The 25,991-nt window shown below is 41.2% G+C and overlaps 1 protein-coding gene across 1 annotated transcript in view; it reads left to right on the forward strand.

The window, feature by feature from the left end:
- The window catches only part of LRMDA (leucine rich melanocyte differentiation associated), a 724,603-nt gene that overhangs the window by 483,796 nt on the left and 214,816 nt on the right, over window positions 1-25,991 (forward strand).

Consider the following 25,991-nt stretch of genomic DNA (forward strand, 5'->3'; position numbering starts at 1 on the left):
CAGTAAGTACTTTTGTATCACATGGTGGCGTATTCCTGATTATAGTTAGTGTTAGGCAGTCTGGGAGTCAGTGGCTAAGTGTTTGATGTTTGAAGTGAATAATCACTCTGGTTATTGACCTCTGACATGAATGAAACAGCCTGAGCATAAAACATTCCGACTTGTCATGTTGGAATGATTATGTGCATATAGAAGTAATGAATGGAAAGGTAAAATGTTCAGATAGCAATCTCTGAATGGGTGTACTGTAGAAGGGCAAAATGTCAACCAGTTGCAGTCTGGGATTTGCCGTGTTTGTTTGTTTATATTATTTCATTTTTGATCCCACTTTTCTTCATAGTATCCAAGGCCGCTAATAATAAAAGTAGTCACATTAAGCAGAGGAGTCAAAACCAATCAATAAAAACAGAAGCTGGTTATAACTTGTTAGAAACAAGCAGTAGATCATCAGAGCCCAGAGGTGGCCACTGAGAAGGCCCTTTCTAGTTCCCACAAAGAAGATGCTGAACAGAGAGAAGAGCTTCTCCCAAAGATATTAACTTGGCAGGATTATATGGGAGCAGACAAGCCTTCATGTAGTGTGGTCTCAAGCCATTTAGGGCTTTACAAATTGAAACAAGCACTTTGAATTGGGAACAGAAACAAACCAGTAACCAATGAAGTTGTTGTAACATCCAGGTCACATTCTTGGTCAACAGCCTGACTGTAGCATTCTGGAATAGCTGGAGTTTATGAGCACTCTTCAAAAGCAGCCCTGTGTGTGGTGCACATCACAGTAAACTAAAGAAGATGAAAGTCATGTATATAATTAAGGCATGTATCACTCTGGCCAATCTGACATGTTCAAGAAAATGCCTTCCACATGAAAATAATTGTGGGATCCAGTGATCCACAATATATTTCCAATGTGTGACAAAGTGGCAAACTCTTCTACAGCCCTCATATGGCAGGATAGAAGATTATTACAAATTCTGTGAGATTCAGTAAACTATTATGCTGTTTCTCAGATGAAAAGCAGTAATACACACGCGCACACATGCCTAATTATTGAATTAGGTAATAAAAAGTGACGCCTGAAGACAGGGTCAACTTGGGACCAGAATACCTAGGGTACCACCTCTCCTGGTTCTCAGATTAAGCCAATCTTTAAGATCTTATGAAGGGAAACTACTTGTCATAGCTCAGTTAGTAGATATTTATTCTGAATCTCAGGTTTGTGGGTTCAAGCCCCACGTTGGGCAAAGGATTCCTGCATTGACCCTCGTGGTCCCTTCCAACTCTACAACTCTATGATTCTATGATTTCACAGCCAACAGAGTGGCAATGCTAAAGCATGACCACTGAGGCATTCTGAGGGAATGCCCTCCTTGGATAATTTGTGAGGCAGCGATGGTAATGACTTGGGAAGGCTTTTTTAAAAAAGGTTTTTTATTGATAATTGTTTGAATAAATCTATAAGTCTGCTGAGATGCTCAGTTTTCCTGAGCTAGGAGAGCCACCATTGACTTTAAGCCAAGGCTCTGCTGATATACATATAGATGCATTTAGAATGTACAACCTATTTTATTCTCTGTATAAGACAGTTTGTATATTAACCTGAAATCTTGGTCTGCAAATAAAAATCTAGATGGGCAAAGCTATCCTGAACCAGCCAGTTGAAATGACAGAGCCATCACTGCGTTCACAGCCTTGCTGATTCCTGCTGGTCAGGGTGGAAGGTGGGGCAGTTTCTTGGGACCCTCTCTGGGAACAAGTCTGCCATAGGATTCTGTGGATTGATTGCCAGCTCTGCACCCAGGATATGTGCAAAAGACTTCACAGAAAAGCAGAATTCTGACTCACAGTTGTCCTCTAAAACAAATTTTTAAAAACCACAAGAAGCTGGCACTCTGCAAGGGGTCACAGTGGATATATTCATCAGGTTCTGTAGACTTGGAAAAGGATGCTACATATTTTCCCCATGGAGTTATTTTCAGACCTGTAGTATGGTTCCCTCATTACTGAACAGATGAAACAGAAAAATCTGGACCCAAGCTGTAAATAGGGGCTGGACGTTAAGAAACCCAATATACAGTAACTCAAAAGAGGCAATATGCTCAGTGACAGAAGTGTTGTGACCTTGATGTCAATCATATGTATATCTAAAACTCAGTTGGGTGCTTTGGTGAATGCTAAGACTGATAGTGGTAGCCCTAGTTCTCCATCCATGCAGGTAGTTAAGTCACCATGCTGCAATCTTTAACCCACCTCTACCTTACTAATCACTTTCACTTAAACACTAAAGGCCACAGACTGCATCTCAAGTAGCACATGAATGAATGCTGTGAGGTGCCCTCAGCCTTTTTATTCTTAGGATCATTGACTTGCAGAGCTAAACATGACTGAATGAAACTGCTGTGCAACCGCCAGCTGCACAGTGGGATTAGTCGTGCAAACTCAGATTAATATCATTGAATGACACGAGTGCTGGGTCATTTATACTTCCTAAGTTTCATTCTAAACATATGGTTCATGTTACAGCCGTAGTATTTGCACTGAAAGTAGATGGAACCTGAAGCAAGCTTTCCAGGGATGATCACCTTAGGGGGTCAAAGGAACACTAGTGTACATCAGCTTCTGTCCCCTCCCTTCCCACACACATGTAAGAAAGTAATTAGTCCTGTTTTAGAACAGCGTGTCTCTCCTTTATGATGCATACTTAGATATAGGCTGCTAGTTGTTTATGCCAGATAAAAATGGGTTAGGGAAGATAAAGTATGTGGTTGAAGCTATGATTTGGATGTGTGAGGTCTCCTGCTTAGTTTCTTCCAGAGTGACTTGTTTCATTCTAAACTGGGGGGGGGGGTATTGCAGAGTTGCTATGCTTTGTTTGATTGTGATTTGTATTACTTTATACCTTTTCTAAGTGAAATGTGAATTGCAGAACAAAACACAGCAGAACTGTGGGACACAAATAAATAAAATCAAACCATGTGATTCCTAACATATGCAGGTAAAGGGGCTTTAGTTATTGGGGGTGGGAATGAGCTCTGCCTCAGAAATGCTGCTGATCAAAGGTGACAGTAATGGGCTAGATGGACCAAAGTTCTAGATCTGTATGAGGCAGCATATGTTTACCTGCTCATTGAAACAACTCATTATAGACAAGGCTCTACAGTTGCTGCTAGACTACAATTTCTCTTATCCCTAACTACTTGCTGTGGGAGGTGGAATCCAACATTTTGAGGACCACAGGTTCCCCATTCCTGTTCTAGGTAAAGGTAAAGGGACCCCTGACCATTAGGTCCAGTCGTGACCGGCTCTGGGGCTGCGGCGCTCATCTTGCTTTATTGGCCAAGGGAGCTGGCGTACAGCTTCCAGGTCATGTGGCCAGCATGACTAAGCTGCTTCTGGCGAACCAGAGCAGCACACGGAAACGCCATTTATCTTCCCGCCAGAGCGGTACCTATTTTTCTACTTGCACTTTTTGATGTGCTTAAGAACTGCTAGGTTGGCAGGAGCAGGGACCGAGCAACGGGAGCTCACCCCATCACGGGGATTCGAATCGCCAACCTTCTGATCGGCAAGTCCAAGGCTCTGTGGTTTAACCCACAGTGCCACCCGCGTCCTATATCCCTGTTCTACCATGGTGCTAATGGGAGTATGGGGACCTGGTGTATGCATGGTGTGGTGCTCTTGCACCTTGAAGCTAGAGAGAAGAAAGGGCTAGATCAGTTGGCTGGGAATGTGGAAGACAGAGGCTGAAGATACACGTTTGTGAGGCTTCTGGTGCCTCTGAACTAATGGATGGGACCTGAGTGACATGATGAGCAGCCACAATTTAGTAAGCAGAGGATACGCAAAAGGTTTCAGGTTCAATTCCTGACATCGTGGGTTTGAGTCCTATGTTGGGTAAAAGTTTCCTGCATTGCAGGGGGTTGAACTAGATGACCCCTGTGGTCCCTTCCAAAATGTTTCCCATGTATCTGTCTCTACAGCCACAGCAGGCGCTATAACTCTCCAATGGTTTTACTTCACCTTTGATTTTTTTAAAAAAGATTTTTATTGAAGTTTCACAGATTATATAATAACAAGACAAAACATTAATACAAACAAAGAAAGAAACAAAAACAAGTATAATTTCAATCCCTTATTTTCTTGTAATTTACTTCCCCGACTTCCTCATACCTCCCCTTTCTGTATTGCAATTTCCAATTATTAATTCAGCAAATCCTCTCCCTTATTTTCCATTTAAATTTTTAGCCTTTCTTTTCTTTTTACTTAATCATTACAGCTAGAAACCACGTAATTTCTAAACCAACGTCATTCTAACATTCAATAATTTTACAATGTTTCCTAAGATAGTCCTTAAATTTCTTCCAGTCTTCTTCCGCTGTCTCTCTTCCCTGGTCTCGGATTCTGCCAGTCATCTCTGCCAGTCCCATATAGTCTATCACCTTCATCTGCCATTCTTCCAAGGTGGGTAGTTCTTGTAGCTTCCAATACTGGTTTTACTTCACCTTTGAAGGCACAGTTTTCCATTGTCTCTCAAGACATACAGATACCAACAACAAGCCAGGCAGAGTAGACAATACAGTACCAGGGCATAATAATGAATGGCTTGATTTATTATAAAACCGCTTTGTATGTCCAAGCAGCAGTGTCAATGGTTCCTTTTGAACCATTGGTATATTCAGCACAACTGGAAGGTGGCAATTAATTTGGGGTTTAAGACCCCAAAAGGCCCATGGCCAAACCATGAAACAACATAAAGTATTTGCTTAAAGCAGTGTATTGTCATTTTCTTGCCTCAAACCTGCTTATTTATTTATAACTAAGTCATTTATTCCAAAGTGAAGATATCATAATATCTGCCAATATCAAAGGTTGGTGGTCCCTGGTGGGAACAAGTATTAAAAGCAATTTTGCAGGATCAGATTAAGGATCCGTCTAGTTAAACAGCCTCTTTTCAACAGAACCTCATAAGCAGGACACAAAAGTCTCTGCATGTAGGTTCCAGTCAAGGTAAAAGGCCACTCCTGTCTTGTGTTCTTGAGCCAGATGTGATGCAAATAATGCTTTTCCTCTAACCACACTGACTCTTGGAAATGGTTAATGAACATTTCCAAGTTCTTGTATTATACTGTTACTGACAAAGAAGAATGATGTAAGCATTGGCACCCCTGGGTTTAAACATTTACTCTGGCATATTTTCCTGTCCCTGTGACACCAACTTAAGCCCATGCTTTATTGCATCATGGCTGGTGCATCAGCTTCTATATGCTGAGTTGCTGGCACAGCAGGTTCTCAGAATTAATGCTACGCAGTATGTAGATGTGGACTCCCATCGATAGAAAGGGGAACCTGTCTGTCCAAATGAACTTTAAATCTAGAAGGTGCAGGCCAAATTCAGAACAGTGAGCACGTACTACTATTTCAGCAGATGGATGTGCACTCAACTTGCTAACCATCTGCAAAATAATTTAAAACATCATTTTCTCATAGCAGCTGCATTTACTGATGGCGCTGGAAATCTTTCCTTGTAACCTTAAAGCTTTAGTAGACTCCAGAGGGGCACAAACAACAGTAAATGCAATCGTTTTATAAAAATTTCTTTTGTTCACACTATAAAATAAAATTGTGCTTGCTGTAGTTTTCCCCTTGTGATGATTACATGAACATTTACATTCTTTCTGCCCTTTAAGAGATTTTGTAAGGCAATCACATTGCACGTTTTTCTGGACAACACATCTGTGCAAAAATAGTAGAGGTGCTGGGCTGGCAAGTGGGATAATACTGGTTATGAATTACTTTGTAGTTTGAGCCAACTACTGTAACAACCTTGGATCTCGTTCACTCTAAAAATCAGTTTCCAAGATCTGACCATCTTGGCAAAAAAGAACACAAAAAAACCCGCACCTCATGATCTTCTTTGCCTTTAGAAAAATAGGTCTTTCTCCTATGAACATTCTGAATTGCCTTCCCTTATGAAGGCTTAAGCTGGTTTCTAGTATGCTTTCCTGGAAAATATAATTTCCATCTGGAGGGACAGTAGTTACTGTCTTTCTGTTACGTGCTTTGTTTTTATTATCTAGGCTACTCCATCCTAAACTTGCTGTACTGGTGGCCACTATTCTGATCTTATTTTTAAAAACATTTTGAATGTTTTAAATATGTTCTTATGTAAAAATGTGTGTGTGTGTGTGTGTGTAGCGCAAACTTGCAAAAGCTAAAGAGCAAGTACATAAACAAGGAATAGCCAAAGGAGTGCAAATAAAATGAAATAACAATTGAAGGTCTGCAAAAGACAGTAATAATAATAATAATAATAATAATAATAATAATAATAATAATTTATTTATACCCCGCCCATCTAGCTGGGTTTCCCCAGCCACTCTGGGCGGCTTCCAACAAAATAATAAAATACAATAGTCTATTAAACATTAAAAGCTTCCCTAAACAGGGCTGCCTTCAGATGTCTTCTAAAACTCTGGTAGTTGTTTTTCTCTTTGACATCTGGTGGGAGGGCGTTCCACAGGGCGAGTGCCACTACCGAGAAGGCCCTTTGCCTGGTTCCCTGTAACATTGATTTATGGATTTCTGTTCACATATCTTCAGAGAGTGAAGCTACAGGTGAAGTATCTCCTTGGGTCCCTGGACTTCCTAACATTAGCTCCAACTTGGGTCTTGTTGTCAGAAGAAAAACATTGCCAACTTAAATATATATATATATATATATATATATATATATATATATATATGCAGGTTTTGGTGTCTTCGGGTGTCTTCCCGTGTAAGAGTTGGGGTGTCTAGGCGACGTTTCGACGAGGTCTCACTCGTCATCTTCAAATGACGTCATCTTCAAGTGAGACCTCGTCGAAACGTCGCCTAGACACCCCAACTCTTACACGGGAAGACACCCGAAGACACCAAAACCTGCATTCCTATACCCGTGAAAATCTACGAAAGCATATATATATATATATATATATATGGACTGATAAAACGCGTTAGAAGTGGCAGCTAGATTAAAACTTCCACATCAAAACGAATGTGAAAAAAGCTCTTCTCAGGGCCGAAGAGGAGATTCGAGTTGTCAGCAGCCAGCCTGGATCTGGCAAACAGCATAATGCACTCAAGGCTAGGGAACTTTAATTAGACTTTTCTTCAGGCTAAACAAAAGTTCTCATGTAGACCTTGTCCAAGATAACCGCATTAGCATTGGTTTCTGTTGTACCAGCAAATATTGATATTAGCAGTGACAGGAGTTAGTGGTTGTGCCCAGCTACAAGATAAATGCCCTATATTGTTATATGAGTGAAATCCTTGGTCTTTTATCCATCTATTCATGCTTTTATACATTTATGCTCTGTCCCACATTCACACCTTGCTTCTGACTTGTGTTCAAGGTAGTAGCTCAATGATAATATGAAAACATAAAACAATCCAAACATAAAAACTTACAGATAAAAATAAAAAAATTAAAAGAAACCCAGAAAGCACTGTTATAACAGGGTAAAATTTACATGCTGCGTAATCACCACCAGTGCCCTACATTTCTTACCCAGTGTACTTGTATGCTGCACTAGGACATTTATGCATGCCAGAAAGTTATCCTTCCTGCCGTGATATAATAAGTCTAACCTGCAGCCCTCCAGATGTTTATGGACTTCAACTCCAGTCATCCCTGACAATTGGCCATACCGGCTGGGGCTGGTGGAATCCAATATCATCTGAAAGGGTGACAGGTTAGCCACCCACAGAATAAGGAAAGATGGCTCAAATGTTTCGGGTGATATGGATAGCTTCCTGGCTCTCCCAGGAGTTTTTATGCTGGTACAAAGAGCAGGAAGAGGTGGTAGTGATGGTGATGGTGATTTATTACCAGTCGTTCACCCTAAGATCTCAGGACAGGTGACAGCAATTTAAAATGCAACATTAAAAAAAAGTTTTTTTAAAAAAAATCAAATAATGCAATCACAAAAAATAGGGTGGGTCATGAAAATACACATCTCATGTGTAAAATGTCAGGGAAAAGAGGTGTGTCTTCATCATTCACAAGAAACATACCAACCACTGTTGGTAAGAGAGTTCCACGGTTAAGGGGTTGCCCTCTCCCAGGCCATCACCACCCCAAGCTTCTGTGGGTGGCAGAACTACCAAGAGAGCCCCTAACACCCAAGAGGATCTGTAAGGAAGGAGTGCTGTATTAATTCCAACCCACTCTCTTATGCAAATATAAAGCATGTTGAGAAATAGAAAGCCATGGGTATTTGGTTGGCCAATGTGAAAACAGGATGGTGGACTAGATAGAAGAAGAAGAAGAAGTGTTTGGATTTGATATCCTGCCTTTCACTCCCTTTAAGGAGTCTCAAAGCGGCTAACATTCTCCTTTCCCTTCCTCCCCCACAACAAACACTCTGTGAGGTGAGTGGGGCTGAGACACTGCAGAGCAGTGTGACTGGCCCAAGGTCACCCAGTAGCTGCATGTGGAGGAGCGGAGACGCGAACCCGGTTCCCCAGATTATGAGACTACCGCTCTTAACCACTACACCACACTGGCTCTGACTGACCCCACAGGACTCTTATGTCCTAATGAAGTGGGAATTGAAAACACGTGGTATGTTGAGGAAGTCCCCCTCCCCGCACCCTTCCATTTTTCAGATTTCTAACATTTACTTTAATTATGCTCATAAACACATTAAATGATGCCTTGTACAACTCTTCATAATGTTCCCTGTAATGTAACTTTGCAAGCCAGCCATTGTTAGACCTCACAGGATTACAGTGTAGACATATGCATAACTTCTCAAGAGCGGCAAGGCCTCTCTCTTGCTTAAGGCTTAGGTATTTTTCCCCTAAAGCCTGTTTTCAAAGCTTTGGAGATTAAACTTTATGCAGCAGAGATGTTTAAATAGAATCAAATAAGATAATATGTGCAGGAAAGTTCTTTTATAGTTGTTATTCTCATGTCGATTGGCTGGAACCTGATTCACTTGACAGATAATTGCTTGACAGCCAACGCCTTTGATGTTAAGCTTCAGTAAAGCAGAAAGTCAGTTCCTCACCTCCTCCCAGCAGTCACTGGGTGGTCTTCAGCTGCCCTGTGATGGAAGCCTTCTTAAGAGAGGTGTTTTGTTTTGCTTTTTAAATAAGGGGAGGACCTTGGGTGGATTTCAGCAGTGCAGCCAATTCCTCACAAGCCAGCGCATCCTGTGGAAACCGAGTGTGGTTTAAAATAAACAATTTCTAAATTAAAAAGAATGTTAAGTACAGATCAGCTGCTCGGCTCATGACAGCAAATTGAATTCCTCCCTCCCTCCCTCTTTTACCTGACGGGGATGTGCCTTGTGCCTACAGGGTTCGCATCAATTACCTGTTGACATGTGGAAGATGATTGATGAGCTGCCTCAGGCACTGGAGTCTACTTTGTCAACTACTCATAATTTATACATCTTATCTCTAGCAGAACAAAAGGAAGGACAGTGCATGCACTGAAGGAAAAGAAGAAAGAATAACAGAGGGAGGGAGCATGGGGGGAGGCGGGAAGAGGAGGGGGACTGCTTGGGTGCCAGCATGCAGTGTGAGGTGATAACACTGATGGCTATCTATTAGCTCCCCTAGTCAGATGTATTTCCTTGCTGCTTCTGCTGTGGCGGCTGGAGTTCATGAAGCTATTTGCCCCATTCCCTGCTGAAAAAGACGCTGACACGGAAAACACGCCGCAGCTAGAGTTACATTTTAATTACACTCCTATCTGCAAGAGTCTCTGGAGCACTGATGTTTGCTGTGACCTTTTGTTTTAATCAGCATTCTCAAGGCAGGCTGTTAACCACTCCTGACAGAGATTGATAATTTTATACAGTGGGGCCCTGTTTTAAAAGCTTTCATTAGCAAGCATTACTGAAATCGGATATATATATATATATGCGCACCGTGGAAACTACCCATCAATTTGAAATATTTAAATAACATGGAGTGAGTGAGCCTGTTGTAACAACACAGAGATCAAACCCCAAACTCCTCAATGTTAAATCAACCCCAAAATGATGTGTTCAGACTTAAACAATGTTGCTTGTATCGGTCAGAAACCACAAAACATGTATTTACTGGGTTTGGGGTTTTTTGCAGAGAGAGGATTGTTATCTCCCTTTGGATTTCACAGTTGTGAATAATTAAAACATTTTGGTAAAAATCTTAATTTTGGAACTTGGTAGCAATACTGCCACAAGTATTCTTTTATTTTTGTGTGCATTGTGTTGGGGTGTATTGACTTGCCAAGGCATGCATAGAGATAGAGTTGGGATAGAGATACACACACACATACTGTCTTTAGAACATTGCACTTTGAAGAGCTTGACAGCATGTTTTGTTTTTAATGCGGGTTGGGCATGGCCTCCAGATGATAACGTTCATGAGCATCATCTTCCTTATGTGCACTTGTGTTCCTCCATGCTTGTTCTCTTGCCCAGTTGCCTGCAGACACCTTGCTCTTGCCTCCTTCCTTGCCCTCAGCTGCTACAACCTTTGAGTAAAGGATTCCAAAGAGGGAAATGTATCTCTTTGCTCTTTACACATATCTCCAGGTATTTCTGGATGGTGTTGTAAATAAAAATATGCCCTTTTCCCTTATGGGGTATCCAAGAGCCCATATAGAGTCCTTACATAGGTTCCCTATTGGTAGGAGAAAATAACAGAGGCCAACCAGAGAATATTGAGAAGCAAAGCAGCTAGTAAGCTTGATCTTTATTGATCTGTTGCAACAGGGTATGTGCAGTTATGAACATTACCATATATCTAAGACCATAAAATTCCTATCACAATGGCACTAATTATCTAGGTCTGGATTCAACTAACCTGGTACACTAGCAGAAACAGTGTGAGCGCCCCTGCTAATGCAATGAGACTTCGCCCCTCTCCTGCCCCAGCTCTCCCCATGTGCCTTCTCCAAATCCATGCTGGAGGGTCAGAAGAACCCCCAGAACAGCTTACAGAGGGAGGAGAAGGGGAATCATTCCATCTAGCAAGCAAAAATGGTCGTACAACAGAATGATCAGAAGGGCACAATGTTGAATTCCTCCCCTAGAACCGTTTTAGTCTGGTTTCTGGTTTGGTTTGAGGATACAGCTAAGGGTCTCAAACTTCTGCAGTGCCCTGTGAGACACCAAAATGCACGCCCCTGCCTCTTGCACTCTATTCTAAAGAATAGTTGTTGTGTGATGCTCCCGAGGCTCTGTGCCCAAAGCCTCTGATACAGCCTTGAGCATCCTAGTCAATGACTTACACTGAGAACTGGAGAGGGGGAGGATGTTCCTCTTCCTTTTTGCTGGACCTCTCAGTGGCTTTTGATATAGTATCCTTTTGGATTGCCTGGCTGGAATGGTTCTTTAGGTGCAGTTTTACGATGGTTCTTGTGCTTTCTGGAAGTTAGCTTGCAGATGGTGGTGAATGGGGATTCCTGCTTGAGCCATTAGCATTTGGTTTATGGAGTCCCTCAAGGTCCCAAATTCCCCCTGCCCCCATACTGTTTTACATCTTCATGAAGCTGCTAGAATTGATTGTCTGGAGATTTAAAGTTTGGTCCTATAAGCATGTAGCTGACACTCAGCTCTACTTTGCTTTTTCATTTCATTCTGGGGAGGTTAGAGAGGTTTTGAATCAGTGCCTGAGTGGTATTCCTGGATTACGGATATAGATTAATTGAAATTTAATCCAGGCAAAGCAGAATGGCTAAGAAGACTCTAGTTCGATTTAGATACGGTTGTACTACCCTTGAAAAAGCAGGTTCTCAGCTTCAGCTTGTTCCTGGACTTATGAAAAGTGTCAGGCCTGATCTACAGGGTAACACAATCCTGGAATAATTATTTGTTTCAATTTTCAGTACATTTGCTCTGAGTGTAAATATACCCCCTTGTCACCCCGGCTTGAAGGATATATTATTTATTTACCACTTTTATATTCTGCTGTCTTATATGATTTGTGATGGCCGCTCACAAAAGAATACTATAAATCTACCTAATGGAGCAAATGGGCACATAGGCCTAGTTCAGATGTAATGATCTTAGTCTGACAAACCATTGTTTATCAGACTGACTGTCATGCCCACACACACACTTCGCCTGCAATATCCTTGAGTCTTTTAAACCACGGTATCTCATTATGTTAGAAACATTTCCTTTAAACCACCTTTTTGTAAGGAATTTTTTTACACTGATTTGCCTAGATATTGCACCTACTGTTTCTGCCTTCATTCTACAAAATGTTGAACCTAGTGGCTAGGGTCCAAATCCAAGGAATTCTCTGAGGGCTTCATTTATAGCCATTACCTTATAGAGGCTGCATGGTCTCTCTTGATGTGGGCTCATGTGGGTTCCCATGCAGAAATGTAGCAAGAGTTTTCTTTCTGACCCGATTCGGACATAATGATCTTGGCCTGCCAGCATGCTCCCTCTTCCATTCTCTATCATCCCTTAATGCATCACTTCCAGGGTTTCTTGAGCCACAGTTTTCTGTTACATAAAAACTGGGAAACAATGGTTTCAGCTCTCAGTAAAACTTAGATCACAGTTTTCCAGATCTATCACAGCATCAGATGTGTCTAATGAATATGAATAAAACATACGCATGGGTGTAGCCAGGGGGGGGGAGCAGGGGGGCAGCTACCCTCCCATCAAGTAAATAATTTTATTGACTTAAACCACATGTCAGATCCTTGTGGGGTTGACTGGTCCCAGGGTCACCCAGGGGCTTCATAGCTCGGCATAGATTTGAACCCAGTGCTCCCAGGTCAAAAGCCCAATACTCAGTCAATTAAACTGCTTGAAATGTGCATGTTTTCCCCATTAGATATTGGTCCAGTAAGGAGTATTGTCAGTGTGCGGTTCTATGAATCTCTTGGTAAAGTCACAGTGATGATGAAGAATATTGGAAGAATTGGCACATTCTGTCCACTTATGATCTAAGCTACCTCAGAATTAAAGTGGCTCAATTCTTTTTGTTTGAAATGAAGAGCAGCAGCCTATGAACGTGGCCCAATATCATCAGTAGAAAGGAATGGGTGTAATATATTTGCTAGTGCTTGTGTAACTAGTCCTAGGGTAATTATTTTTCCCCAGGAAGGAGGGAAAAACTATTTTATGTTCTTTTGCCTCAGATACACACATCAGGAAACTTACCCATTTGAAGCAGCTAGCTACTTGATCTTTGTACTGCAACATTAAAAAATAGGAACAATTCTGCTATTCAAACATAACAAAAAAAAATGCTTTTTCCTGATATGGAGGTAATTCTCCATATTGGGAGGGTGGGAGAAACAATTTAGGTTTCCACTTGGTAGATAGTGAAATTCTTTACCTTGATGGGATACCATCCTCTCGACAGTGCTTATTTGTGTATATCAGCTTCCCACTAATGGTGGAATCAGTGCTGTTTTAGATCACATATGTACACTGAAATATAAATTCTAATCTTAAAAAATGCTAATGTTAGTGCTTTAGAATTGGTTGTCATTGTGGCAACCTCTTTTTACTCATCGCTTCACATTCTGAGATTACTCAAACCTTGATTATCAAGAGTTCAAACTGTCTTCAAAAAAAAAAAAATCTGTGTCCTTACTTTATATTTTAAAGTGCTGCTTTTCTTCAGAGTACTAACCTATTTTTGTTGTTCTGTTTGACAGGCTGCTTGTAGATAGAACAGTTTTCCATAAGGAATTGAAATCATACATCAAATGTATTGTTTTATATGTAAGCCACTTGAGAACAATGAAAGCAGTTGCTGGAACCCAAATACCATTACAAATAGATTTATTGTAGTATGTTTTCTCCCACCCTTTTCTAGAAGTTATTACTTTAATCTTAAGAATTTATGTAAGTAGGTTTGTAGCTTTTATATGCGTTATGCATTCACTTTTGAGACTTTTTAGCTATTTAGTGGCACGGTGTTTAAAACAAGTGTTATCAAGGAAATAATTTCGGCTTTACATCATTTTTTTATATTTGCCTCTGAATGCTACATATAAAATAGCCAGATGGTAATATAAAAGAGTTATGGCGAGTGTCATGGAAACTTATCTTCACAATGCCCTTTAGCTTGCTCAGTGCTCATCTCAAGCTGCAAACATCAAGAAAGGAATTGAGATGCAATATCCCTTTGCAAGAAAATTATAGAAAATTTCAATGTCTTCAAACTTTAAATGTTTCTAAGAGAGAGTGCATGTTGGAAATGTGAGCAATTAAAGTCATTCTAGCACTACATTTAAAAAGAGAGAGATAGGGGGGGAAAACAGCAATAAAAGACTGCTCCTCCTTTGGTGAGCAGAAAGCTTCTTTTGAAGTACAAATAATTCCCTGATGTAAGAAATCAGGTGTTCCAAAGAGAATATTTTCTGTTATTTTAATCTTACAGTTAAATCTCATCCCTGCAGAAAAAAATTATTTACATAGGGCTTAATCCAGTTAAACAAAGAGGAATGTCACAGGGCTCTATATACTCCCCGCCAATTGTTGGCACGTGAGCAGGCAGTGCAAGGGGGCACTGCAGAAAATGGGAGATCCATGTGCACTGCCCATAGCCCCCCTCTAGCTACACTCAATGTGACAAGCATGTTCACATGGCACATGGAGGAATGACTTGACTGGAAATATGCTGTCCATACTTCCTTGTGATCCTAGCACTTGCATTGGTGGTGATGGTGGTGGTGGTGGGAATACAGCAGGCTCTGCTGAGCCCTCTGGGACTTTACCACATGTGGGTAGTACACAGACCTTTAACAGGGTTGGTTCAACATCTAGTAGGGGATCCAAGTCGAATAATGTTCAACAACTTCCTAAACATGTATATAATCAAATACTGGTACACTTTCCCAAGTCTTGTTTTTGTCAATCAATTTATTACAAAAGACTGCCGGGCCGTTTGAAAATATTCCCTTGGGGCAGGGTGGGGAAGTGCCAAATGGCTCAATGGCAAGACTCCTAGTTACCACATTTCCCCCTACTTACTTGGCATACATTTCAGGGCCAAGCTAGGTGTGACGTAGGAGGCTGTGATTTATCACCCAGCATGTTTTTTCAAAGCTTAAAAAAAAGCTGTGGGTGCCCTGAATTGAGACCATGGTGTTGTGGAAGGGGGAGTATAACTTGATTAATTCCCACCTCCCCCTGGGAGCTGCTGTTTGTCCTCTCTGTGCTGCCCCTGCCTTTTTTTACCAGGGAGACTATAAGCAGCTTGCTGGGGTAATTTTGATAAGGAATTTAGAATGGAGGGATGGGTTAAACCTGCTACTCACAGCTGCTCTGAACTAAAAAAGAGGTAAGGAGATAGTGAGAGCACTTCTGACATTGTTTTGTCCTAGACATATTTTTTAAACCTATTTACATTGAGTGGCTGGAAAATGACTAATGATGTGTATCTTTATAATGACAGAAGAGTTCAGTCTCAGTGCTCCTCAGATCCTTTTTGGAATTCATGCTTTACATATTCAAGTCTGACTTTCCTGGCATTACTAAAGCATCTTTTACTACAGTATTTACTTTATATACCACTTATATGCCAAAATGGCTTCCTGGTGGTTTGTAACTATATAATCAATTATAAAGTCCATATGTGATTAAAATATACAATAAAAATTCCACTGGGCATCAAAACATCCTTAGTTAAAATACACAGTAAAACACATCAGTGAAAAAGCATGAGAATTAAATCAATTAAAAACAGTTGAAACAATAAGTTCAGAAGTTCAGAGGAATGGTTGCCTAAACTGTTCCAAGGAATGCTTGCCTAAAAAGGTGTGTCTTCAGGAGCCGGCAGAACGCCAATACTGATGGTGCCTTTCATATTTTAGCAGGGAGGGCATTCTATAACATTAGTGCCACCATTGAAAGCCCACTTCCATGCTACCAGAAGCCAATGATCATCAGACCATGTTAAAACTAACCGGGTTCCATTAGCTGATTGTGGTGCCTTTATCGGCCAACGAAGGGGAAGTCAGTTTTTCAGGTAACCTGGATTGAAGTAGCAAAACCTTAAAACTGGCTTGGTGGCTAACAGGCAGTCCTTCAGCACCAGTGTGGTGCATATCTGATAAGGAGCACCACTCACCAGTCAGGCAGTGGCATTCTGCAGCAGCATTAGGCTCTGGACCAGCTTCGAGGGAAGCCCCACACAGAACACATTACAGTAGTCCAGGCATAAGGTTAAAAACACATGTGTTACAGTGGCCAAGTTATCACTGTCTAGGAAAGGGCACACTTGACCCACCAGCTGAAGCTGATGATAGACATTGTTTGCCACATAAGCCAACTGGGACTCCAAGGACAAAGACGGTTCCAAGAGTTTTCCAGGAACTGCATACCTGTCCCTTCAGAAGGAATGCAACTCTGTTTAGAAGAAGAAGGCTCCCCAATTCTTAGACCTGGGAACCACTTTCGGTCCTGGCAGGATTCATTTTCAGTCTATTGACCCTCATTTAGTCCACCACTGCCTGGTTCAGATTTAATAGAGAAATAGAGCCCCAAGTCTCTGGATAATAGCTCCCAGGAGTTTCATACAGATGTAAAATAGTGTTTGGGAGAGAATTGTGCCTTGCAGCACCCTGCAATTAAGCTGCCAGTATGCAGACATATAGTCTCCCCCAAGCCATTCTGTGGTACAGGTCACACAGGTAGGAGCGGAAACACCATAAAACAGTGTCTCCAGCTCCCAAAATACAGAGACATTCCCAGAGGGTACCATGGTCAAATGGTATCAAACGTCACTGAGAGATGCAACAGTAGAATTAGTGTTCCCTGTGTCTCCCTTGAAGGAGGTCATCTGTCAAGGCGTTCAGGGCCAAAGTGGGAATCTTTTCCAAACACAAGATTCTTTTGCTATTTACATATTTTAAAACATAAGCAATGTAACCAGTGTTAGCTCCAGGTTTTAGAGGGCCTGGCAATTTACCTGCTATGGGTTCCCTTCCCTTATTGATACCAGGTCCAGAGAACTCTTGACAGCATGGCCCTAGCGTGCACTTGGCATGTGCCCAACTATGCCAAGACCTGCTGCCAGAAAGAGGTCCAAGTATGCTTACACATGTATCTTTTTTATCAAGTACAGCTGATCCAGCTTGCAGCTCCCAAGGGAGTGTTGTAAATGCCGTATAAACATGTTGTTGTCTAGTACATCTTATTGCATTGAGGTGAACGGACTCCAGATAACCCAGATTATTTATCAAAGCAATGTTGTATCTAGCCAACTAGAGTTAATTTACCTGATTGGGATAGATATGAGAGCTTTTGTGATTATTTGCATTCCTTCGCCAGCTCTCAATTGTTATGCTTGTGTACTGTGACTTGAGTTGGTGGGACTGCATATTAGGGAGATTGTATACGATCCTAGTCTCCCTTTTCTGATCATTAGCTTTGCTGATTAATCATCCGCATACAGGTCAATTAATTAAATGGAATTCTTCAGTTTAACAAAACTTTGACATAGTTGCCTTTTTGAAGATTTTGAGAGAAAGTACTATCCGATAAACAAAAGCTTCTACATTACAGGGAAGAGCCAGTCAATACTTTCTGTTTACTATCTCTTTTACAGTAAAGCATTAGAATCAAAACAGCATTTTAAAAAGTAACAAATGTGCTGTTAACTTTCAGTATCATCAGCTAAAATTTGCCCCCGCTATTTAAAATTGGTCTCCTCATATTAATCAACTAATGTTTTTGTAGAATGATCCAAGCTTGTACCCATTTTAAATAATATATTGACTGTAGCTGCTAATGGTGTTGAACTGCTATAAGTAGTATTTGGTGTTTAAATCAGCTGAGAATTCAGTAGCTATAGAAATGACAGTACGATGGAAAAGCATTCATTGATCACGCTTCCTTCCTTTCTTCCCTACCTAATGAGGGAAAATAGGTGGCAGGGTGCCCTTAAAAATTATTTCAAAAAATATTTGTGATTGTCATGCAAGAATCTTGAGCACTGGCGTGCATCTGATTTATCAGCCATATAAGAGAGCATGACTGTATAGCTACCCCCTCCTTCCAGGAAGAAGTTTTATCTGAACAATTAAGGCACACCAGTTGATCAAATCAATTTAAGTTACATGTCATGATCATTGCTTACTATCTTTGCAGTGTAATAGATTTTAGAGAGTGACATTTGGAATTAGAGAAGTAAATAAATAGGAGGGGGAAATAACAGTAATGATGAATTGAAGACAAAAACGTGAAAACAAATTAGGGAGGCTGGAAGTACTGCCATTTTAACTGTATTGAGCTACACTGATAATCTAACATTGTGACTGAACGGTGAGCAATTTGCTGCTGTCTAGGACATTCTTTACCTTCCTCATGAGACTAGTACAGAATTAATTGTATTTCAGAAATGCATTTCTTGAGGAAAGCAAGTGAGGAAGGCAAGCAGTTTCACTTTATGATAATAGTTGTTGTTTACATTAAAGTAAGTGATGTCAGTAAAGTCTTCACTTTGTAAACATCAGACCTTGGATCCTTAAACTTCTCCATTTAGCGATGGTAAAATGCTGACTGAAGTACTATACAGCGCTGTTAGGGAGGCTGATGACAAATTAGAAAAGATTCAGAGGAAAGAGGTGCAGATGATAAAGGACCTTGATGGTAGGTCATATTATGAGGCTGATGAACCTGGGAGCCTATTTATACTGTTGCACGCCACCCGAATTTCCGAGTGGTCCATGATTCCAGGGGTTCCAGATGCTTACCCAAGATTTGTGTTGCCTTTGGAATGAGGTACAGTGGAGGCTGCAGTGTCTTCATGATAATAAATAATAATAAGTAATATGAAATTGGATTTGTGGAGCCCAATTTGAGTAACTATGTTTGTGTGCCCAGTTTTGTAAAGTATAAAGAAGGGTAATTATTTCCTCAGGTTTTCAGGTGTGTTGGAGTCCCCCCTCCCATTTTTGTTAAACAAAATTATCATAATTCATTATTTTTAGTGCTCCTAGCACATACTAGGTGCTGTACATCAGCTACCAATTACAAAGACCTGCCTGCAGCCTTAACAACCTAATCAAAGTATTGGATTTTTTTGAAAATTCTCTTCCTTTTCCAACCTCCATTCCAATTCTTTTTATGCCTTCCTTCCATCAACTTGCTTCTTATTTCCTTACGTCCTAATCATTTTACAGGCTTCTTTTCCTGTTTTGATTCTCACCTGTCACTGTTATTGTGAAGCAGAGAATCCTCCACCTAGGATATTATTTGTTTCCCTGGGAACAGAAGCCTGACGGTTCTTTACACATTTATTAGGTGAGGCAGTGGGCAGTGGAGCAGCAGTGGTGTGATTATATCCTGTTTGCTTATGAATGAGGAACTTGATTTTATTGGACTGGAGATGCATGATTTAAAAGTCTTTCTCATCAGTTCCAAATCAAGGAGAACAGTGGAGTTTAAGTTGGTTTGGCTGAAGGCTGATTTGCAGAAAGATGCATTTGCTAGGTCAGTTCTGTGCAGGACACCATGTGGATCCTGAATGTAATTATTAAACCCAGACCTATGGCCTCCCCTATTTGCAAACTTGAGAGGGTGGGATCTCAACCCCTTATGCTGCCTTGAGTCCCACTCCAGGGAACCCCCCAACCTTCAGGAGAGGCTTTTCAGGTGCTATGAAGGTGGGTTGAGTGGGTTAAGCTCTTGGAGGGATGTACTGTGTTTAGAGTTGCCACCTTTGGTCAGGTCAAAATAAAGGATAGGTCAGGCAAAATATGAGACAAGTTGGATGGGCAACTTCCCCTCACTTTCTGACTCTGATTCTCTGTCTCCGACCCACCTGCCTCTGGCCACACACAAACTCTCTTTCCCCCTGCTCTCCACCAGGGCCATGCAAAAACCCCTCTGTCGCTCTCTGAGTCTGACCCACTCCCAGCCCCTCTGCCCATGCAAAATCTGTCTCTCCCGCACTAGACCGGCCCCTGCAACCCCCCCCCTTCTCACTCTCCACAACCGACCCTCTGCCTGTGCAAAAACTCTTGCAAATGTCTCCTCCTGGTTCCACTCCACCCTCTGCCCATGTCCCACAATAACTTTCACTTTCACTTTCACTCTCACTCTCCCTCCTCCTCCTCCTCCTCCCTGCCTGCACAAATCCCCATTCAGGCTCCTTCTCTCCTCCTCCCACTGGACCCACGCTCTGCTCATGCAGTTTGGAGGAGGAGGAAGAGGAGTTCGAATGTGTGAAAAAGGGCGTCCCATTTGAAGTCCAAACAGGACAGGGGACACTTTTATCCAAAAAAGGGACAACCACGTTTTTCTAGGGATGGGCGGCAATCCTAACTGTGTTCCATGTTTGGTGATTTGGAACTCAGCCCTTGGCTGCAAGTTGCCACATCCTGTTTCTGGATTGTGCCCATTCTGCTCCACTATTGTGACTCATCTTTCCCGCTTTAGTATATCATGCACATGCTCACACTTTGTAATTAGAATTATACTTTAGGCAAGATCATTATTTTCTTTTGAAGAATGCCTAACGATATTATGAATATCCTCATAAAATAATGCCCTGGAAAACTAGGAAAGTGTGCAGCCTCGATAAGTGTGTTAAGTACATTTTGAAATGGCTGCTCAGCTATTGTTTAACAAAACTTTTTTCTCTCTCTTAAGAAGTGTTTACATTCCTTGTGATAATTCCAGGAAGAGAGAAGTAGTTGTTGCCACTCAGTTCTCATTCTTATTTTATGCATCTCTTTATTAAATGATTGCACTTCCTTGCCCTTCTTTATTTTTTAATTTCTTCCTTTGTGAACAAATCAAACAAATTAAAGAGTACTTACTCACTGTGAGATTAACAAATTCAGAAAACAAACTGTGAAATGAAAATGAGAATCCAGAGATCAAATGAGAATGTCCATCAACTAATCTCTTTGAGTTGGAAGATGAAGATTGTACAAAAGGTTGAACATTGTGAGTGCTATATAAATACCTCATTGCTTAATTAATTAAAACTTGCCATTTTCTGTACTTGTGGTTGAGCTCTGATTTCAGCAATATACAGTCATTATTTTTGCTATTATATGCTGATGACACACAGCTCTATTTCTCCATAACATCCGAATCAGGAATGGTTTTGAAAGTTCTAGACTGGTATTTAAATGCAGTGATGGATTGGATGAGGGCCAGTAAACTGTGTGTGAATCATGGGAAGATCAAGGCTCTTTGGGTGGGTGGTTCCTGTGTCCGGGAGACTGACAAGTGACTTGTTCTGGGTGGGGTCACACTACCTTCCCTTGAGAGTGCTCCTGGATACAACTCTGTCACTTTAGCCCTGTGTCCTTGCTGGCTAGGAGTGTCTTCTACCAGATCTTTCTGGTTCACCAGCAACAGCTGATGCTGGACAGGGATTTCCTGACCGCAATAGTCCATGCACTGACAACCTCAGGCCCGGATTACTGCCTTGTGCTTTATGTGGGGCTGCCCTTGGGCGTGGTTTGGAAGCTTCAGCTGGTGCAGAATGTGATGACCAGACTACTGATGGGGGCTCATGGAAGACAATGTGTGACACAATTGTTGAAACATCTGCACTGGCTTCCTAACTACTCCCAAGCCAAGTTTAAGGTCCTTATATTAATTTACAAAGCCCTGAACAACTTAGGTCCAGGGTACTTTATATCATAGCTTAATCACTGAGATCAACTGCAGGAATGTTGTTTATCTTCCTACAAGTTGGTGATGCTCATTCGACAACAACAAGAACCTGACTCTTAAAGCTTATCAGCCCAGTCATGCGGAATGCTCTACCGGTAGAGATTCAGCAGGTGTCTACTTTTTTAACCTTTAAGCACCTGTTGAGAACCTTTCTATGCCACCAAGCTTACGCTGGCAATTAACAAAATATCCTTCTGTAATGTTCAGTGGATCTCACATTTTAATTTTTATATGGTTTTTTATCACATGGATTTATGTATGACTGTTGTAAACTGCTGTGTTTTTTTAAAAAAATGAATAATGATATATGCATGGTTTTAAATAAATAAATAAATAAATAAATAAATAAATAAATAAATAAATAAATAAGCAAGCTACTCTGCTAGTGATTGATAGCTCTGGGGTGAAAGGGCTTTACAGAAAATCTGAACCAAATTTAACAGCTGTTGGAGAGCCCTGGTATTTACAGCCATTCTGAGCATAAAGAAAGAGGGATATATATAAAACTTGCATCCATGATTTCCAAAACTACTTGAAAGAGCAGCTTTTTCCAGGTGCCTAGTCCCTGGAAATTCCCCACAAATCAAAGCATCCACATTACAGTTCTTCATATTTAGTTCCAGATCATCAAGCATTCTTGGTTTGAGGCAGAGGAAAACTCAGACTCAAAGTAGCCAAGCTGGAGCCACGTGATGCCTCCAAGTTCCCAGAAATAAGTTGTACCCCTCTGGATGGCCTTTTGGCACGGGGTGAGAAAAACTAACATAGTCAGTTGGTTTTATGCCTTGTGTGGGCTGGCAGGAAGTATAGAGAAGGGAGAAAGGTGTGTAGTTTATGAGGTTTAGGAAGTTCTTCCAGGCAACTCCTGGAAACACACTGAGCAAACCGTTGCTTAAGCTCAGAATTCTGTTGTGTCATTCATGCCAATACTTTAGCGGTTTTTATTATCACATGTTTAGAATTTGTCTCTGTTACCACAAGGACTAGAAACTTGTGGGGGAGTTTTTTTTTTGGGGGGGGAATATCCCCAGAAAACCTGAATTCCCAGGATTGGGCAAAACAGAAAAAAGAAAAACAAAAGAAATGTCATGTGGGATTCATGTTGTCCACCCTCCTATAACCTCACTCAATTATTTCCTCGCTCCCCCCCCCCTTTAGAAAGGAGCCCTTTTCTATAATGTAGCCATTTAAGTCAAGGACAAGGCTTGTCAAGCTGCTTCTGCCGGGCCATTTGTGTTGCTGCCTCCTCTGCTTTGTCTGACGTCTCCAAACAACTCTTTAAAAACGTCGGTTTTGGCATGCTCCACAATGGAGCACTGAAGAGTGCTGTTTAAGTTATTTAGGGCTTCTCTGTTTTTCTTTCTGTCACACTCAGAAAAGGGGGATCCCCCCTTTTTGAGGGGGTGACTCCCCAATAAATGCATGTTTTAGCCTCAAACGACCCCAGCATCTTAACGTGTCCGAGTGTTAATAAAGTGCTTCAGACTGTCATAATGTGGAGGGTTAAAGTAAGTCTTCATGAGCTGTCTATTAAGCTGTGTTTTTTTTGTTTGTCACTTTCTGTAGTTTCTTTTACGGCTGCGGCTTGTCTTGGTTTGTGGGCAGCCAAGCAAATGGGCTTTGTCTTTGTTCCCTGCTCTGTTTAATTCTCTCCCTCATTCATTAATCATCCCTTTGACTATTTATACCAGTGGCAAGTATAGCTAACACACTTAACGTTTTCTTTTGTCTCGGTGGCACTCTTTGTGGAGACCAAGGGAAGGCTAATTATTAACTGTAAAATGACATTAAAAACTCTTAGATAAGCATACAAATGCAGCATCTCGGTGAAAAGCATTTTTTTGTAACCTTCAAGTGCTGGCGGCCAAGTGAAATTTTTCCTTCTTTATATAATGTTGGGTTCATGGTAAGCAGTGCCAGCACTCGGATAATTAATAAAGGAGCTCCATTAAAACCCATTAGGCCTGCCAATGTCAGCCCCCCGCCTCTCAGTTTCACCTCTGGACAGCTTAGCTGAAGAATTCCACACCTTATCAGGCAGAAGCAGGAATGCCATTTTGTACAATTTTAATGCATCACCTCCAAAAATCATTGTAAATCCCATGCTTTTTAGTGCTCTTAACTGTATAGGATTTTGATGCCATCTTCTTAGTTTAACCTTCCTGGGTTTAGGAAAGGCAGTTTATTAATCTGATACCGAACTCAAATAGACCCAAAATTAAGCCAGTTAAATGGGAAACAAAAATATAAAATTGTATTCAGGAGTGTTGCTTACAATAAATACAAATAGACAGGGAAATGAGGTGGGGTCTGTAGCGACCAGAATTGAGACAAGCTACTTATCAGTTTGGGTCAAAACTGGGGCTGGCAGAGGTGAGTAGCTGGAAGTTTCCCTGGCTCACCTTTCTTATTGCTTTTTCACTGTTTCTGAGCCCAGACTTAAGAGCATGTCTTTGACTCATTGTTGCTAAATATTGCTCAGAGGGAAGGAATACATGCTACTGCCCAGTGGGAGATACACAAAATCCTGGCATTATTTATTGTGCCCGTCTCTCACTTCTGCTCCAGAGGAAGTAGAAAACAAAAATACCTTTCAAAAAGAACCAGGAAGTTCAGTCTTCAGACAATGTAATAATATGGAAAGGTAATATTGCATCTGAGCAGATGCTGTCAGACCTATTGCCTACAAGCAGTGGTAACCAATATGTGCACATGTATACTATTCTTCCTCTACAGATAGAAGTAGAGGGTGAGGCCGGCTGATATCAGTGCTTTAATTCTCCTTGCTTTAATTTCTATACAAAATAAAACATCTGCATAAGACTGAAGACAAGTTCTGTACATCACCCAGCTATTTTTGAAGCCATTGTGAAGTCCATTGGAAAATATTAAACAGGTCAAGACACTTGCTTGAAACATAACTTTGTTCAGTAAGTAAACAAAGAAAGGCATTTGTAAAACAACTATTAACAAAACTTTGCTTCAAGACCCAATTTGAGAGAAAATGTTTGTGATCAAAAAAGCACAGGAGAAGTAATCCAGCTCCGACTTTTCTCAGGCTCTACCTCTGGTTAACGTCTGCAGTGATTCATTCCTGCCGTTGTTGTGGGGATGTTCCTGAACTTAATTTAATGTCTTAAATGTTGGAAAGATTAAATCCCAGCCAGCACCGCAGAGTTGTCCTTGAGTTTCATCCTCTGTATTCAATCTTGTAAATGCTTCTTGCTGTTGAATAGTAATCTCACTTTCCAAGGCTCAAGCTTTGCAGTGTCTAGAAATATAGATTTTGAAAAGGATAGTACCTGTATCCAAGATGGGGGGGGGGGATACCTGGCATTGTAATATCACACTTCATTTTGTTCTCTGCCTGTGGTTCTTTCATCAAAACTCTGTGTTCATGGATAATAAAAACATACCAAGAGCTCATGAAACTAGGAAACTAGGAAACCTCTAGAAAATGAATATACGTACCATGGGTATGAGTGGCAAGAATTCTGATATTTTCACCTAAAGGGGCAGGAAGGTATATCAACATTTCATTGTCATCCTACTGCAGACAGGCCATTGTAGTTCTCCTCTCCACATAGCTTGTTTGGGTGTTTGGTTGCTTATTCAGGGACATTATCATTTTTAATGTAAGTTGAGTGATCTTTTCTCTCACACACAGAAGTGTAGGACTCATTCATCATCAGGGACTTCTGGCAAATGGAGAGATTCTGGGCAGGCACAACTCTTTCCAGCTGTGCAGTTTTAGAAATATTGCCTTCGTTTGCATTAACATTATTCATGCACTTGAATTTTATTGAATTTGGTTGCATTTTATTGCAAACATGTAAGAATAACACTGCCCAGGAACTTGTAATAACAAAAATGTCTTAATACTCAGGGTGGAATTCCATGCAGTGCTAAGGAGATGGTTCCATTGGTGCAAGCATTTCTTTATGCCCAATTGAATGACCTCCTCTCTCCCCCCATCAGTGGACTGTTCCAGGGGTGTTCCAGAGTGGATTTGGGGAGGTGCCTGGGTGAGCAGGCGGGGGGAGGAGCCCCATTGAAACAGCGGAAGTCCTAGCACTGGCTTCCACTAATGGGGTTAGTTGAATATGGCCTTCCATGTACAGTGTTAGAAATGGTGTGTTAGTCTGCATTAACATTAGTTATATCAGTGGTTTTCAGCCAGGGTGCTGCAGCACCCTGGGGTACTTTGAATGGCAGTGTAGAGCCTAACATGATCCCACAGCTGCAGAGCCCATGGCGCCTGGCTGCCACAACTAAAATTCTCTTTTTACCTGACAGGCTGGAAGCAGAAGCTCTGATGCCCCTTGTGGTGAATCACTCAAAGATGCA

Source organism: Podarcis liolepis, assembly GCF_965112155.1.
Source record: "Podarcis liolepis genome assembly, chromosome: 5".
Lineage (NCBI taxonomy): Eukaryota > Metazoa > Chordata > Lepidosauria > Squamata > Lacertidae > Podarcis > Podarcis liolepis.